Source organism: Portunus trituberculatus, chromosome 38 (assembly GCF_017591435.1).
Source record: "Portunus trituberculatus isolate SZX2019 chromosome 38, ASM1759143v1, whole genome shotgun sequence".
Taxonomy (NCBI): Eukaryota; Metazoa; Arthropoda; class Malacostraca; order Decapoda; family Portunidae; genus Portunus; species Portunus trituberculatus.
In genome coordinates this window covers 6,148,482-6,165,376 of record NC_059292.1, presented here as the reverse complement: position 1 = coordinate 6,165,376, position 16,895 = coordinate 6,148,482, and the positions used below count along the sequence as shown (strand labels likewise).

Genomic DNA, 16,895 nt, shown 5'->3' with positions numbered 1-16,895 from the left:
AGGAATTCGGGGGTCCTAGACAAAGGTAGGCATGGGGGTCCCCCTACACGTATTGTTCAAGGGATGCACCGATTGTGAAATTCTGAGCCAATACCGATGTTTAAGTTACCCTCCATTTCCTCAATATTGTGCCTATTATATAGTGTTTTTATGTGTTTCTAGGCTGAGACGTGTAGATGGAAGCAATAGAAAGAATAAGAAGAAAAACAAAGGATGAGGACGAAGAAAAAATGAGAAATAGAGGCAGAATAGAAGGAGTCAAGGTGTAATATTTAGGTAAGTGTCCCTTTCAATTCTAACGTTCTTTACAATGCATTTTGTTAGTTTTGGGGTACACTTGAAGTATTTTTAAGTGTGTTGAGTTTTGTTGCAAGGCTTTTTAGGTGTTATAAGTATGCTTTGGGTGTGTTTTCAGTGTATTTCAAATATTTTAAGAATATTTTACGTACATTGAGTGTGTGGAGTGAAATATATATATATATATATATATATATATATATATATATATATATATATATATATATATATATATATATATATATATATATATATATATATATATATATATATATATATATGCATGTTTTGAGTGTTTTGGGAGCATTTTGATGGGTTGTTTAGAGCTTTAACTGTGTTTTGGGTTAGGTTTGAATATTTTAAGTGGTGTTGGTGTGTATTAAGGGTCTCTTGAATGTGTGTGGGGATGATTTGAATATTATATATTGGGTGTTTCAAGTGGTGTGTGTGTGTGTGTGTGTGTGTGTGTGTGTGTGTGTGTGTGTGTGTCATTTTGAGGTGTTGCATGGTGATTTTAGTGTGTTTTGCGATAATATTGAGTGCTTTAAGTGTTTTGTGTGTGTGTGTGTGTGTGTGTGTGTGTGTGTGTGTGTGTGTGTGTGTTAGGATGATACTGGTAACTTGGATGTCTCTTAATGTGTTTTGGGTGCGCTTTTTATGTTTTGAGTTTTTGCATGGTGTTTTGGGTCAGTTTTGAGTGATTTAAGTAGTTTCTGTGTGTGTCAGGTGTGTATGGGATGTGTTTTGTAGTGTAGTGTTGGTACTAGTGTATACAATGTGTTTCTAGTTAATTTTAAGTGCATTTGTTGGTATTTTGAGGTGTTGCATGGTGGCAGTTTCCAAGGTGATGTGACAAAGCTAGGTTCAATAATTTCAAATTCTTGACCAATATAACAGGTTCGGCAGAGTGTTCCAGATTGATACGGACATTAAACTGATTAATCGTTTGGTGTTTTGTAAGAACGAGTGAGTGTCGGTGAGCTATTATTTGGAAGTGATCATTGAGTCGGTAGGTTTGTGTGTGGGTAGGGTTAATTCACAGTACGTAAGCAGGAGACCATTAAGATGAAAATAATGACAAACATTTTATGTAATTCACAGTATACATAGAGCTGAATGACACTGGGCAACCATACTTATTTTTAGGCAACATCAATTAATGTGATTTTTTGAGTGTTGGTGTGGGAGTGTAGTTTTTGTTTGTTGGTTACTTGTATTTAAAGGAAACACGGACAGCTAAGATGAACAGGACTGTGGTAACTTACTGCTAGGATTTCTCTCTCTTAAAACACCATCTAGTCCACCTAAATTTACCTTAAGATAGTCTTAATCATGAATAATAGTGGTGTTAAAATACAAAGCCAGCATCTCACTCACACAATGCAATACTGGCAGACCTGCAGACGACCCCCGCACCGAGGAGCAACAACACATGTGCCTCAGACAGTCAGTTCTATGGCGGTGGCAATTGCATCCCGAAGCGACGCATGTGTGCCGGCATCAATGACTGCAGTAACGGAGAGGTGAGGAGAAGGCCTTGCTTTTGTCACTGACACGCAAGGCTTGACTCGTGCCCTGAAGTCCATTGTTTCATATAAAAGTTGCAGGTTTTCCAACATTGTATACAGTAAACAAAATCACAACTTGACAGTACTGAAGCAAATGCCTTTCTTGTGGCAGGATGAGTTTGTGCAGCTGTGTGACATTGACGAGTGCCGGGAGAAGAATGGCGGGTGTGAGCACCTGTGCGGCAACACTCAAGAGTCATACTACTGCCAGTGCCGGCCGGGATATAGACTTGTCAGGAAATCAGCTGTGAAGGTAAGGACTGGACTCTAATGCAAGAGTTAACCAGTACTCTGTCATCCACCATTATTCTGTCCAACTCTCTAATGCAAGAGTTAACCAGTACTCTCAATAATTCACCACTATTCTGTCCAGCCCTCTAACGCAAGTGTTAACCAGTACTCTCAATCATTCACCACTATTCTGACCAACTCTAACGTAAGTGTTAACCAGTATTCTCAATCATTCAACACTACAGTACTCTCCAACTCTCTAATGTAGGAGTTAATCAGTACTCTCAATCATTCACCACTATTAAATTTTTGTCCACCTCTCTAACGCAAGAGTTAACCAGTTCTCTCAATTATTCACCACTTCTCTGTCCAACTCTCTAACACAAGATTTAATCAATACTCTCAATCATTCACCACTATTCTGTCCAACTCTCTAACATAAGAGTTAACCATTACTCTCAGTCCTTCACACCTATCTCTGGCACACTGTGGAACTCCCTGCTTGCTTCTATATTTCCATCTTCCTACCACTTCACTTCTTTTAAGAGGGAGGTGTCAACACATTTGTCCCTGGCTTCTGGCTGATCCTATACTAATCTTTAGGGAACTGGCAACCAAGTGGGCTTTTTTTTTTTTTTTTTGTATGTTTTGTTGCCCTTGCCTAGTTTCCCTCTTGCATAAAAAAAAAGAATGCTTCCCTTTCTCGTTGATTATAACTTTTCATCACCATTTTTATTGTCCTATTCATTCATCACCATTTTTATTGTTCTATTCATTCACTCATCACTTTTCACTTTCTCATCCCAATCATTTCATTTTCAATCCTTTTTTTTTCATCATTTCCCATTCCTCCATTCATCACCATCACCATCACCGTCATTTTCCCTACCACATTTGTCACCATCACCATTCCATCACCTTTCATTCATTCACCACAATTGTTCATTCACCATTATCTCACCATTTTACATTCAGATTTTAATTTCCAGCTACAAATATAGCACATTCATCACCATCCATCACCATCACCATCCATCATCACTACCCTCACAATCACCACCACCATCACCACCACAATATTGACAGGACACCAGGATTCATGGCAGAGTGCAGAAGAGTGTCTGTTCATTTCTACAGCATTACAGCATCATAGCATTTTTCTCCATAACAGCATTACAGCATCATAGCATCACATTATTACAATATCACAGCATTTTTCTGCATCAAAGCATCACAGCATCATATCATTACAGCATCACAGCATTTTCCTGCATCATAGCATTACAGCATCACAGCATTACAGCATCACAGCATTATAGCATCACAGCATTACAGCATTATAGCATCACAACATCATTATCTCAGGCAGGGCACCATTACAGCATTCCAGCATCACAGCATTACAGCTTCACAACATCACAGCATTTTTCTGCATCACAGCATCACTGTCTCAGGCAGAACAGAAGCATATGGTGTGTGTATGTGTGTGTGTGTGTGTGTGTGTCAGAAGACTGGTGATGTAAGTGTCACCTTTCAAGTGTTCTAATTTTCTGACCTCCATAGACCAATAAAATGGTCTAATGGTACACAAAACTCAAGGTAAAAATGTGTCCCAGTACTGAAGGGGTTAATTTTATCATAATCAACATTTATGTTTGCCTGTACTAATTTATCCTAAGTTATTCACACTATCTTGCTACACACACACACACACACACACACACACACACACACACACACACACGATCTCATGTCCTTTGATTGGTGGTGTTGCAAGTAGTGTGGTGTGATGCTCCTCTGAGTGTATGGCCGGCCCTCATTTGTAAACACACCATACAAAATAGTAAAGGCGACTCAATGTAAACAGTGCACTTCTCATTACAGGAAAGTCAAGCCAAGAGTCCCTGAATGCTGCTAAGGAGACATACTGCTGCCAGGAACACTGCACCACCAAGCCAAGCCAAGCCACAACACAAACCATCTACAACACATGGAGCGATGAACAACATCCAAAGTAACACACAACACCTGAAGCCATGAAGAACATCCAAAGTAACACACAAGACATGGAGCGATGAAGAAAAGTTTGGTTAGGTTAGGCAGTTTGGCATGTTTTTTTTGAGGGCATCAAAGTTTGAGGATATGAGCCAATGTCTTGTGATGGAGTGAATGTATTGGATTTTGTCATCTTTGAAGATTTCCTATGAATGCTGAATTGTGTGTGTGTGTGTGTGTGTGTGTGTGTGTGTGTGTGTGTGTGTGTGTGTGTTTCACTGTTTGATCTGCTGCAGTCTCTGACGAGACAGCCAGACGTTACCCTACGGAACGAGCTCAGAGCTCATTATTTACGATCTTCGGATAGGCCTGACAACAAGGTCACAACTCCTCGATTTACATCCCGTACCTACTCACTGCTAGGTGAACAGGGGCTACACGTGAAAGGAGACACACCCAAATATCTCCACCCGGCCGGGGAATCGAACCCCGGTCCTCTGGCTTGTGAAGCCAGCGCTCTAACCACTGAGCTACCGGGGGTGTGTGTGTGTGTGTGTGTGTCTGTGTCTGTGTCTGTGTGTCTCTGTCTATGTGTCTCTGTCTGTTTGTCTGTTTGTCTGTCTGTCTGTCTGTCTGTCTGTCTGTGTGTTTAAAATATATTATTTTCATGTATATTATTACTATTTGATTGTTTATTTGTATTCTCTCTCTCTCTCTCTCTCTCTCTCTCTCTCTCTCTCTCTCTCTCTCTCTCTCTCTCTCTCTCTCTCTCTCTCTAGCCAAAAAATTTTATCTTTGAATATTTGTTAAGTTGAAAAATTGTTTAAAGATATTCTGTGCCGATGAAAATTTTTCTAATTTTGCGTTTTGTTTGAATATTTGGTAATTTTGCCTTTTTTTCTTTGAATATTTAATAAGTAGAAAAATTGTTTCAAATTATTTTACAAAGTTGTAATTTTTATTAATTTTGCTTTTTATATAAAGTTGAAAATTTCTGTAGACTTTGCCACAGTTGTTATAAGTTGAAAATTATTGTAGACTTTTTTCACTTTATGCAATTTTATATTTCTATATTGTTATTGTTTTTGTGCAGACTTTCATTTTCTGTTTTTTGCTAAGTTGAAAATTTTTGTAGACTTTTTTTACTTTATTTTTACTGCATTTTTATTATTTCATTATTTTTTTTACTGCATTTTTTTACTGAAAATATTTGTGGACTTTTTCAGGCAATGTAAAATAATGTAAACAGAATTGTTCAATAAAAAAACTTAGGGAGACTTTTCCATTTAATTTTACCTCCAATATGCATCTGGCTTGTCTCCGGAGACTCTTCCGAGTATTTTCGACTTAGTACAGTTTTAAGGGCCAGTTTTTTGGGGTTTTGTACTAGTTTTTTGGGGTTTTGTACTATTTTATGGGGGTTTTTGGCCCAGATTTTTGGGTTTTTGAGCCAGTTTTCGGTTTTTGTATACACTATTCTGCTAGTTTTGGATTTCTTGCTGTTCTTTGGCTGGTGGTAGTTTTATTATATATAATAATCATCAATCATTTTAGACCATTTTTTTAAGCCGTATGAGAGGATTTTAAGTTATTCTTAATTTTTTCTCCCTTGTATTGTTTTCTTTCCCCCACATCTAAGTTATTTTTTTTTCCCTTTGCAGTTTTTTTTTCTCCCTTTGCATTATTGTTTTTCCCATCTTTAAGTTAAGTCATTGTTTTTTCACATTGTTCATTTTCTTCCACATATTGTATTCTTTGCGTGTTGTATTAATTGCGATATAAATAAAATACTCCAAATTAATTGCCGTTTTTTTTTTCTGCCGTGTTGTTTCGAGTGAGTAGGTTAATGGAGACAATATTAGTGAGACGAGTACTCCGAGGTCAGCCAAATATTCCCAGGAAATTAAATTTACCAAAACAATAAAGAATCCTTCATAGCTTATTATTCAGTAGCGACAACATCTCTAAGTACAGTAACAATACCACAATGAGACAATGAAGACACTATTACAATAGAGTAATGGCACCACAACACCACAGCTATCCAAGCACATACATCAACATAACAGAGGGAAGACTAAAATGCCAACCCGCAATTTTATTTCCTCCCTGGCCACCAACACCAGGATTAACATTAAGCGTTAGCCGCGCAGGGTCAAGGTGCCGTGCAGAATCCTCCTTGCTGATGCGGTGGTGGTGGTGGTGGCGGCGGCGATGGTGGCTGCGGCAGCAAGTGTTGAGTGGGCAGGATGTGCGATGCGAGGCTGAATCCCTCGCTAGGCGGCGGCAGTGAAGATACCAAGCGAGGCAGTGCCCCCACCTAGTGGCAGTAGCGGCTCTTCAGTCGGCGGGGTTTGTGTTGGAGGGGGAGGTTAGTGAAGGCGCCGTGCGAAGCCAGATACCCTCCTTGATGGTGCAGGAGGCACTGGATCGCTGCAGTCAGGCCTTTCGGTCGTCAACTCCTGTAATGAACAAACATCAGTTGCAGGAACAAACCAAAAGCAGTGTCCTTCCTATTCACTAATTATTTCCACGTCACACTGTCCTACACTGCACTCTTTCATCATTCCATCCATATTCCACCACTTTATCAACACTACACCCATCCATCCATCCATCCATCCATCCATATTCCACGCCAGTGTCCTACACTACACTACCTCAATCAGCCTTTAACTCTTCTCGAGAGAGTCACACCTCAAACTTCCCATACACACCCGATCCTCTCACATCCACACAACCAATCTTGCCGCACATTCATCTACCTGTTTAGTTTACCTGGTTAGTTTAATCTCTAGTGCCCGCCGTCATCTGCTGGTTCTCGTCGTCAGCGACCTCCAGAACACCTTTGCCTCACTGTCATCCACTCAGCCAGTATCCCTGAGCGGTAGCGGAAGAGTGTACAGTGTGCGCGCGATGCAACGCAGTGTCCTTCCCGATTTTGCGACGGTGGCGGAAGCATAAGCGTCTGCAGTGGACATTGTTAGTGAAACCGTAGTGCGAGGTAGTCTCCTTTATGGTAGAGGCGGCTTATTAGCTGTTGAACGAGAACTCTGGATGGTCAACTCATGTAATGGACAAAAAATATACATGAACAGCAGTATCTTTTTCACCAATTATCCCTATATTTAACACGCCACGTTGCCCTAAAACTCCTTCACTGCCCGAATCTGCCTTTCACTCGTCTGTACATAGTCTTACCACTTATAAGAGGGATTAAAATAGTGAAGACTGGCCATTGACCTTAATACAGCCATATACCCTTTGTAATGGCCATTGATCTTATTCCAGCCATATACCCTTTGTAACAACGTAATCGTACACATTTCTCAAGGAAAAAGACATCCCAGTACTGAAGGGGTTAAGCGTAATTCTTCCTACACGCCTACAAGGAACACCACTACTTGCTACAGTCATTACCTAAATATAATCTGAACCCACGTTACTCTATCTAACGATGAGTGAATGAAAGACCATCTGCCCCCTATTAACTAGAGTAAGCAATCACTCGTTACGTAGCAATGGCTCCTGATACATCCTACACGCACCCTACAACTTCCAATAAAAATAAAAACTATCATACACAAACATACCCTACAACTAACCTTCTAATTAAAACACTATACATCCTACACACAACTAGTTTAACTTTAGCAGTCAACATTCCTGACAACCCTCCTGAAGTTAATACTCCTTCGCATACCACAAACCTTTCCGCCCTGTGCTCCTGACCCGTGCCGTGCCGTGCCGTGCCGTGCTCCACTGTGGTCCGCTGGTCTCCATATATCAGCGGCACGTCACTCCATCGCACGAAAAATCACCGTCATGTAGATCAAGCTCCCCACTGCTCCTCTGCACGAAACACACCCGACGACAAGGCACAGACGGACACGAAGCTGCGTAGACACAAGGAGTCGGTGGTGGCGCGACGACTGGAGAGAAGGTGGTACGGGCGTGGTGTCGAAAGAAGTAATGGTCTAGCCAGTATTCTGAAGTCCTCACCTTGCTTCGGTCTCCTCTCTCCACCCCGTCAGCCTGCCAACAAGGAAAGAGGAATTTGATGGTTTAGCGCTGCCACGAACTAACCACTGGTCCACTACCTTGGTACAAACTAGCCACACTCTTTTCACCTTCCAAAGCAACCGCTACACAAACTCAATTGCATTCATTTTTGTATTATCAGCCATTGTAACCTTTCGTGTAGTACTTACAATAATACATGTTTTCTTATATTTTGTTGTAACAGTTTGAAGCTTCCTTCGTAATAAATTGATTATGATAGATAATAACTCTCTCTCTCTCTCTCTCTCTCTCTCTCTCTCTCTCTCTCTCTCCAAGTGAACCCTGCCTGCAAATAAACGAATAAAGATTGAAAAAAAATGAAGCATAAAAACTTATCATTAACAGATCACTTTTTTAAGGAAGCATGAGTTGAAATGAATTGTAATGACGAAAATGGAACAAGTTAGAACAGTTTGTGGGGTTGCAAATACAACAAGAGGAGAATGATTGAGACGGAGGGAGGTGGAGAAGGAGTTATGAAGCAAACCAGTGGTGGCTGAAACAAGCTGCGAGGGTATTCAAATTGTCTACACAGTGCTTGGAGAGGTACACTTTCAGTACCGTGACACATTACGATATTCATTCTGCTTACTACTTAGTGACTTCATACAGCTTCAGAAACTTATGTGGGAATTAAGATAGTGAAGACCGTGGCCATTAACAAGAGTGGTGATGAAGTTGATACAATAGTTAGCCAGCCAGACCCGTGGCAGTTTGGCAGAAGCGAGGAGCCATCAAGCTACCTCTCTTAATTAAACCCTTCAGTACTGGGACACATTTTTACTTTAAGATTTGTGCACGGTTAGACCATTTTGTTGACATTACGAAGGATCTATGGAGGTCACAAGATTAATGATCTGCAGGGCTGGGGCTGATGAACTCTGCTTCTTTAAATTATTACATCAGTAATGGTGATTGTAGTGATGATGGTAATGATATGATGATGATGATGATAATATAATAGTAGTGGTAGTATTAATATTATTATTTAGTAGTAGTAGTAGTAGTAGTAGTAGTAGTAGTAGTAGTAGTAGTAGTAGTAGTAGTAGTAGTAGTAAAATGATAAAAATGTTAAATAAATAAATAAAATAGTAGTAGTAGTAGTAGTAGTAGTAGTAGTAGTAGTAGTAGTAGTAGTAGTAGTAGCGTAGTAGTAGTAGTAGTAGTAGTAGTAGTAGTAGTAGTAGTAGCAGTAGTAGTAATAGTAGTAGTAATACTGCTGCTGCTGCTACTACTACTACTACTATTACTGCTACTACTACCACTACTACTACTACTGTTACTACTACTACTACTAATAATAATAATAATAATAATAATAATAATAATAATAATAATAATTATAATAATAATAATAACAATAATAATCAATAACAATAGCAATCAATAACAATAACAATCAATAACAATACCAATCAATTAGTCGATGTGAATGAAGGTGAGGGCAGTCAGTTAGAAAAGAGAAATTGGTAAGAGGAAAAGCCAGCCTATCTAAAAGAAAATATGTATGTGAAGCTTACGTATACTACTGACATGGAGGGAGTTACCAGCTGAGGGGTGGGAGAAAAACTGGCGGAGAAGATTGAGAACACCTCATTTCCTTGGGAGTGTTTATATTGTTTTAATGTAGGCAATGATGTGTGAAGGTTCCAGTTTAGATGAGTAGAAGTAAATGACAGAGAGAGGATATTCAGTGTAGCGTCTATAGAAGAGAGGGAACAGTTGAGTGTCATTGAAGAAGACGGGATAATTGCTAGTAAGGTTGTGTCCAGTAGACAGATGGGCCATTCAACTTTTTAAGGCACTCAACAATACTAATGGAGAGTTTTCAGAACTAATCCACCAGATGTCACCGCTGCTACATGTCTCCATGAGCTTCATTTAAAACCTACTACCAGGTGTACCAGTGGTTGAATGAGAAGAAAAATCCGCTCGAGTGGGGGTGGAAGAAAATTGGCGAACACTTGAGACCAATTACAACAGCACGTCCTGCAGCTCCCCAGGACTTACTTTCCCTCATAGTGAGCGCTTGCAAAGACGAATGCGTCCGTAACTGCGAGTGCAGAAAGAGTGGTCTAAACTGCTCAAGCATGTGCGATAATTGCTCAGGTCTAGAATGTGATAACAGGGACATGAACATCATAGACGAAGATACAGAAGAGGAGGGTGCTATTTTTGGAGAGGACTGAAATTCAAAAATATTAATAAAATATGGTTGCAATATACAGCCAAATATGCCTATTTTCTTAAGAAAAACCTGCAAAAGCTGCGGTTTTTAAAATATGATTAAATATATGATTATTATAGATATTTTTTTTATATTTTAAAATTTGCATTTTGAAATTTTTAATTTAAAAATTTTTAATTTTAAATTTTAAATTAAAAATGTTTTCAATTTTAAATTTTTTAAATTTTGTATGTTTTAAAATTTGCATTTACAAAACATAATCCTGTATAAAAGTAATTATATTCATTAGTGATAATGTCATTTTTTCAAAATAAACTAAAATACGAAAAATTTCTACTTTTAGACCCTCCGTAACTCTGGAACCGTTCACTTTAGCAAAACTATGCATTAGACCATTTTTGTTTGCAATTTAATGTAGATTAAATTTGTATATGACATGTTTTGCGCTAAATCGCTTAGTTTTCGAAATATTTCAGAAAAACTGATAAAAAACTACTAATTCAGCAACTTCTCCCCCCCTCCCCACCAAACCCGACGCTCAAAATGGTGAAACTTTTTACCAAACATTACGTGGACTGTATTGAACAATTTGGAGTCGGAGAGAAACTTTTACTTTGGATGTTGGGGTTAGGCCATTTTTTGGACTAATTGCACCGTACTTTACGCGGTGTGTGTGTGTGTGTGTGTGTGTGTGTGTGTGTGTGTGTGTGTGTGTGTGTGTGTGTGTGTGTGTGAGTGTGCATGCGTGGATGCGCGTGCATGAGTGATGAGCGAGCGCCTATTTATTATACGCCTTACCGCACCACCACCACCAAAGTTATTAATAGACTTTGACCACCACGGTGGCAGGAACGAGTAGTTAACAGGCAGAGCACCTCCACAAATTATGAACATACTTAAAGTTATTCTTTCCCTAGGAGTGAATTGCGTGTGCCGACGAGCTACGGCAAGTTATGACGTGCAAAGGACGAATGAAAGAGCAAGTGCATTGTGTTTTGTGCGTGTATGGACGAGTTCCTGTTCGTGCTAACACATAACTCACGCCTCGGAAAGCGCGTGGAAGTGTGACTGACTGTGGCAGGGCTATAACAAGGCTGTTGTGCTCGTTGGTAGGATAGCGAGAGTGCGGCAGTTAATCCCTTCAATACTGACACGCCTTTTTTTTTTATCTTGGAGACGATTTTATTTGCGTTATGAAGGATCTATGGAGCTCAAAAGATTAATGTCAGAGTCTTTACTATTCTAATCCCACCATGTGTTTCTGCAGCTGTATAAGATCACCAATTAGTAAGCAGAATGAATATAGAAACACGTGCGGGAACTAAAGAGGTTAATCAATACCCTCAGAACAGTCATGTGCTGCCTCCTCAAACTCACTTGTAAATACCGAATATCAATTTTTTTTTTTTATCAAGCTACATCCGGTTAAGAGATGATATAGGCTTAACTAAAGTAGATAACAGTATACCTAAATAAATACCTCACACATGGGTAATGAAAAATAATAAACTCACTTGTAAGTACCAATTAGCAAATGTTTTCATTATTACGTACAACTAACTAACCAGATAATCGTTTGCCATCGCCAACACGCCGCCGCCGCTTAAACATGACGATTATAGACTTTCTCTCTCTCTCTCTCTCTCTCTCTCTCTCTCTCTCTCTCTCTCTCTCTCTCTCTCTCTCTCTCCTGCACCGTTGCGTGTCAAAATATGGTACAAAGATACGCAACGGGCTCGATCCGTCATGTCGGTCTTTTGGCGTCACATCAAAGGAATGATTCACAACACACCAACCCTCGTGTGTTGGTGCATGGCATGACGGCATCTTCCCGTTGCGCGCTCACTAGTGTCGTGGACAAGGATTCTGGCAAAAGCAAGAAAATATATATATATATATATATATATATATATATATATATATATATATATATATATATATATATATATATATATATATAAGCATGTTTTATTTGCCCTTTAAGTTTATGAACACGAAAGAATAGGAGGTTTGGGAAGCCTGGGAGAAGTCTTCATAAATTACTCCTGAAAACGTTTTCTATGAAACTGCTCGCTACCAATAGATGGTAGTACAGTCGCTGTCCCAAACTTTAACCTTTGGTCGTTAATATAAACAATGAAAAGAACTGGTCCTAATACAGAGCCTTGAGGAACACCGCTTTTTACATTGTGCCACTCTGATTCTTTTCCATTTATGACAACACGTTGCTTTCTGTCAGAGAGCCAGTCTTCCAACCATTTTAGGGTGTTTCCGGCTATGCCATGAGCTTTTACTTTGCTGATTAGTCTCTTGTGTGGGACACTGTAGAAAGCTTTCTGGAAATTGAGATACATAACATAAACTGCTTTTGTCTCGTCATAAAAGTAAAAAAAAAAATCATAAAAGAAATCTAGTAAGTTTGTTAGGCAGGATCACTTATTTCTGAAACTATGTTGTGAATCTTCCATTATTCTATTTTCTTCTAAAAACTTGACGACCTTATCTCTAATTATCGTTTCCATCAGCTTGCACACTACTGAAGTAAGACTGATTAGACTGTGCTTTGCTGGGAGTGATTTATTTCCTTTCTTGAAAATGGGCGTGACATTTGCTAGCTTTCACTCCTGATCAAGGGACTTTCCCTGCTTGTAAAGTTTTATTGAATATAATCGTAAGCTGTTTCACGAACTCATTTTTCGCTTCTTTAAGGAGCCTGGGTGATATCTTATACATAGATAAAACACTACTATGGATAAATTTTATCATCTCTGTGGACTGAAAAAAAGGGGCCATATAACATATATTTTCAAAATACTCTTGTTTCAGTCACATGGGTTTTTGAGGGTAGTTTAATGGTTCTATTGACAGATTTATATGATATCTATTTTTTCAATAGCATAAAAACTCTTCCGAAAAAGGTTTCTCATCTCTGTGGACTTCGAAAAATAGAGGCCACATGACCTATAACTCTAACAAAAACTCTTGATTTAGTTACACAGGATTTTAAGGCTAGTTTGATAGTTCTATTGACAGATTAATATGATTTCTGCTTTACATATAGCAAAAACACTCATACGAACCAAGCTACTCATATCTGTGAACTTTGAAAATTGTGGCAACCTAACCTATATTTTAAGAAGACTTTTGTTTCGGTCAACCATGTTTTTTTTAAGAGAGGTTTGGTGGTTCTATTGACAGATTATATTGATATCTCAGTTATCAAAAGCACTAAAACTTTTACAAATAAAGATCCTCATAATTGTGGACTTTAAAAAAGTGGTCACATAAGTTGTACTTCTAAAAAGACACTCTGCAAAGTAACACGGTTTTTAAGGATAGTTTCATGGATAAATTTTATCATCTCTGTGAACTTTGAAAAATAGTGGCTATATAATAAATATTTAAAAAAAACTCGTGTTTCAGTCACACCAGTTTTTAAGGGTAGTTTAATTATTTTATTGACAGAGTAATATGATTCCTACCTTATCAATAGCAAAAACACTACTATAGAAAAATGTTATCATCTCTGTAGACTTTAAAAACTAGTGGCCACATAACCTAAATTTTAAAAACACTCTTGTTTCAATTACACAGGTTTCTAGGGCTAGTTTGATAGTTGTATCGACAGATTAATATGATTTCTACTTTATATATAGTAAAAAACACTCATACGAACCAAGCTCCTCATATCTGTGGACTTTGGAAATTGTGGCAACATAACCTATTTTTCAAAAAGAATCTTGTTTCAGTCACACGGGGTTTTAAGGGAGGTTTGATGGTTCTATTTCTTTTTCTTTTTTTTTATTTAACATGATGTCTACTTTATTAAAAGCAAAAATGCTCTTACGAACGAAGTTCCTCATAACTGTGGACTCTGAAAAATAGTGGCCACATAAATTGTATTTCTAAAAGACGCTTGTTTCAGTAACACGTTTTTTTAAAAGGTAGTTTCATGGTTCCCATGACAGATTAAGATGACTTCTACCTTTTATATAGATAAAACACTCCTATGGATAAATTTTGTCATCTCTGTGGACTTTGAAAAATAGTGGCCACGTAACATATACATTCAAAAGACTCTTGTTTCAGTCACACGGATTTTTACGAGTAGTTTAATGGTTCTATTGATGGATTTGTATATCTACTTTTTTAATAGTATAAAAACTCTTACAAAAATGGTTTCTCATCTCTGTGGACTTTGATGAAAATAGTGGTCATATGCCTATATTTTTAAAAGACTCTTGATTTAGTTACACAGGATTTTAAGGGTAGTTTGATAGTTCTATTTATGGATTAATATTTCTACTTTATATTTATGGCTAAAACACTTATACGAACCAAGCTACTCATATCTGTGGACTTTGAAAATTGTGGTAACATAACCTATATTTTAAGAAGACTTTTGTTTCGGTCAACCGTGGTTTTTAAGGTAGGTTTGATGGTTCTATTGACAGATTACATTGATATCTATCTTATAAAAAGAGAAAACACTCTTACTAAGAAAGTTCCTCATAACTGCAAAATTTGAAAAATAATGGCCACATAAGTTGTACTTCTAAAAGACTCTTGTTTCAGTATGAAAGCTTATTAGGGGAAGTTTCATGGTTCCCATGACAGATCAACATGATTTCTATCTTATTAATAGCAAATACACTACTATGGATAATTTTTTATCAACTCTGTGGACTTTGAAAAATAATGGCCACATAATTTTTCAAAGAACCTTATTTCAGTTGCAGGGATTTTAAAAATTGTGGCAACATAAGCTATATTAAAAAAAAAAAAAAGATTATTTCAGTCACACTACCATAGAGAAATTTTACCATCTATGTGGACATTGAAAAAGTAGATGGCACATAACCTACATTTTAAAAACACTCTTGTTTCAATTATACAGGTTTTTAAGGGTAGTTTGGTAGTTCTAATGACAGATTAATATGATTTCTACTTTATATATAGCAAAAACACTCATACGAACCAAGTTCCTCATATCTGCGGACTTAAGAAATTGTGGCAATATAAGCTATTTTTCAAAAAGAATCTGGTTTCAGTCACATGGGATTATAAAGGAGGTTTAATGATTCTACTGACAGATTAACATGATATCTACTTTATAAAAATTAAAAAAAAAACACTCTTATGAACAAAGTTATGAACAAAGTTCCTCATAACTGTGGACTTTGAAAAATAGTGGCCACATAAGTTACAATTGGTGGACTGACGTGTGGGGATGGGATGGCTGAGGTGTCCCTGTGGTCCAACATTTACGTACGTAATTTATTTTAAAAATTACGAGGAGAAGAAAGGGTCTAGACTGGAATGCACTACATTTATAGACACAACAATTGCTTCAATTAATAACCAAAACTTGATAATGTTATTGAGTCTACTATTTACAAAACAAAATTCAACGAGCCATCTGTACTTCCAACTAACGACACCACAAACACATCATAATGTCAAGAAAGAAAGTACTGTCACACAACATTGTTACATTTTCTAAATATGATTTTTTTCTACTTTTTTCCCTTTTCTCCAAAACAAAGAAAACACAGATTCCTCATCATATAAAGTTTGTTTTACTCTGGTACTGCTAAAAATTTTGAATTTGAAAATATGAATAAATAGTCTAAATTTGATGGAAGACTATTACTTAGGTCATGTTTTTCATATTTTCCAATTGGTATATCAAGCACCAAAACAATCCTAGGTCCAGTAATAAAAGAAATAAATAAATAAAATAAAATAAAAATTGTAAAATGCCAAAAATGTTATTTCAACAACAAACAAACAGCATAGCTGGACACGATCTTATGATGAATTTTAACTTGATATATATTCTTATCAATAAAGGAAATAAAAAAAAAATGCAAACTCCAGTAATAAATGAGAAACAAATTGTGATGTAGAGCTAAGTCGATTTTTTGCATTTTCTTACCACCTCCATCTCCGTCCTCCTTCCTATATTTCTCCTCATCCCTCCACCTACTTCCTTACAGTAAGCCCTTAAAACACCTGCAAACATCTGTAAAAATACACCCTAAGTCACTTGGCTGCTGGGTGAAAGGGCGATTTTGGTGGGGGTTGGGTGATCGGGGCACCAGGATTGCCTTGGTGTGGTGGTGGTAGTGTGGGTAGTGCGCGCGCGCGTGTGTGTGTGTGTGTGTGTGTGTGTGTGTGTGTGTGTGTGTGTGGTGGCAGTGGTGGCATGGCATACACTGTTATTAGGAAAATGGTGTAACTTAGAGAGAGAGAGAGAGAGAGAGAGAGAGAGAGAGAGAGAGAGTGTGTGAGTTTGGTGTTGTAACTTCACCACATCACCAGTGCAAAGAAAAATCAATAGATAAATAAAAAAAATAATGTTCTGATGTATTTACATTAACATTCCTCACTTCCCTTCCTCTTCCTCTTTTTTTTCTCCTTCACTTTTTTCTATTTTTTGTCTCTCGCAACTAAAGCATTATATTAGTCTAGAACAAAACCAGACCAAAGCAGTGGTCACACCATAAACCCTTCTCACTTCTCTCTTACCATTTCAACCTACAGAAATGAAT

General features: G+C 37.7%; 1 protein-coding gene and 1 long non-coding RNA gene across 2 annotated transcripts in view; one reads left to right on the top strand and one right to left on the bottom strand.

The window, feature by feature from the left end:
- The first annotated feature begins 1,698 nt into the window (after positions 1 to 1,698).
- LOC123515149 lies at positions 1,699 to 4,359 on the top strand. The gene is made up of 3 exons (XR_006677790.1): positions 1,699 to 1,820; positions 1,978 to 2,118; positions 3,981 to 4,359. It is a non-coding gene; the product is annotated as an uncharacterized LOC123515149 (long non-coding RNA).
- Positions 4,360 to 6,017: 1,658 nt separating this feature from the next.
- The window catches only part of LOC123515183 (GRB2-associated-binding protein 1-like), a 36,143-nt gene continuing 25,265 nt past the window's right edge, over positions 6,018 to 16,895 (bottom strand). The window contains exons 4-6 of the transcript XR_006677814.1: positions 7,802 to 8,126; positions 6,870 to 7,159; positions 6,018 to 6,553 (exon numbers count right to left, since the gene is read on the bottom strand). The gene's annotated coding sequence lies outside the window, so the exon portion shown is untranslated. The remainder of the gene's footprint in view (positions 6,554 to 6,869; positions 7,160 to 7,801; positions 8,127 to 16,895) is intronic.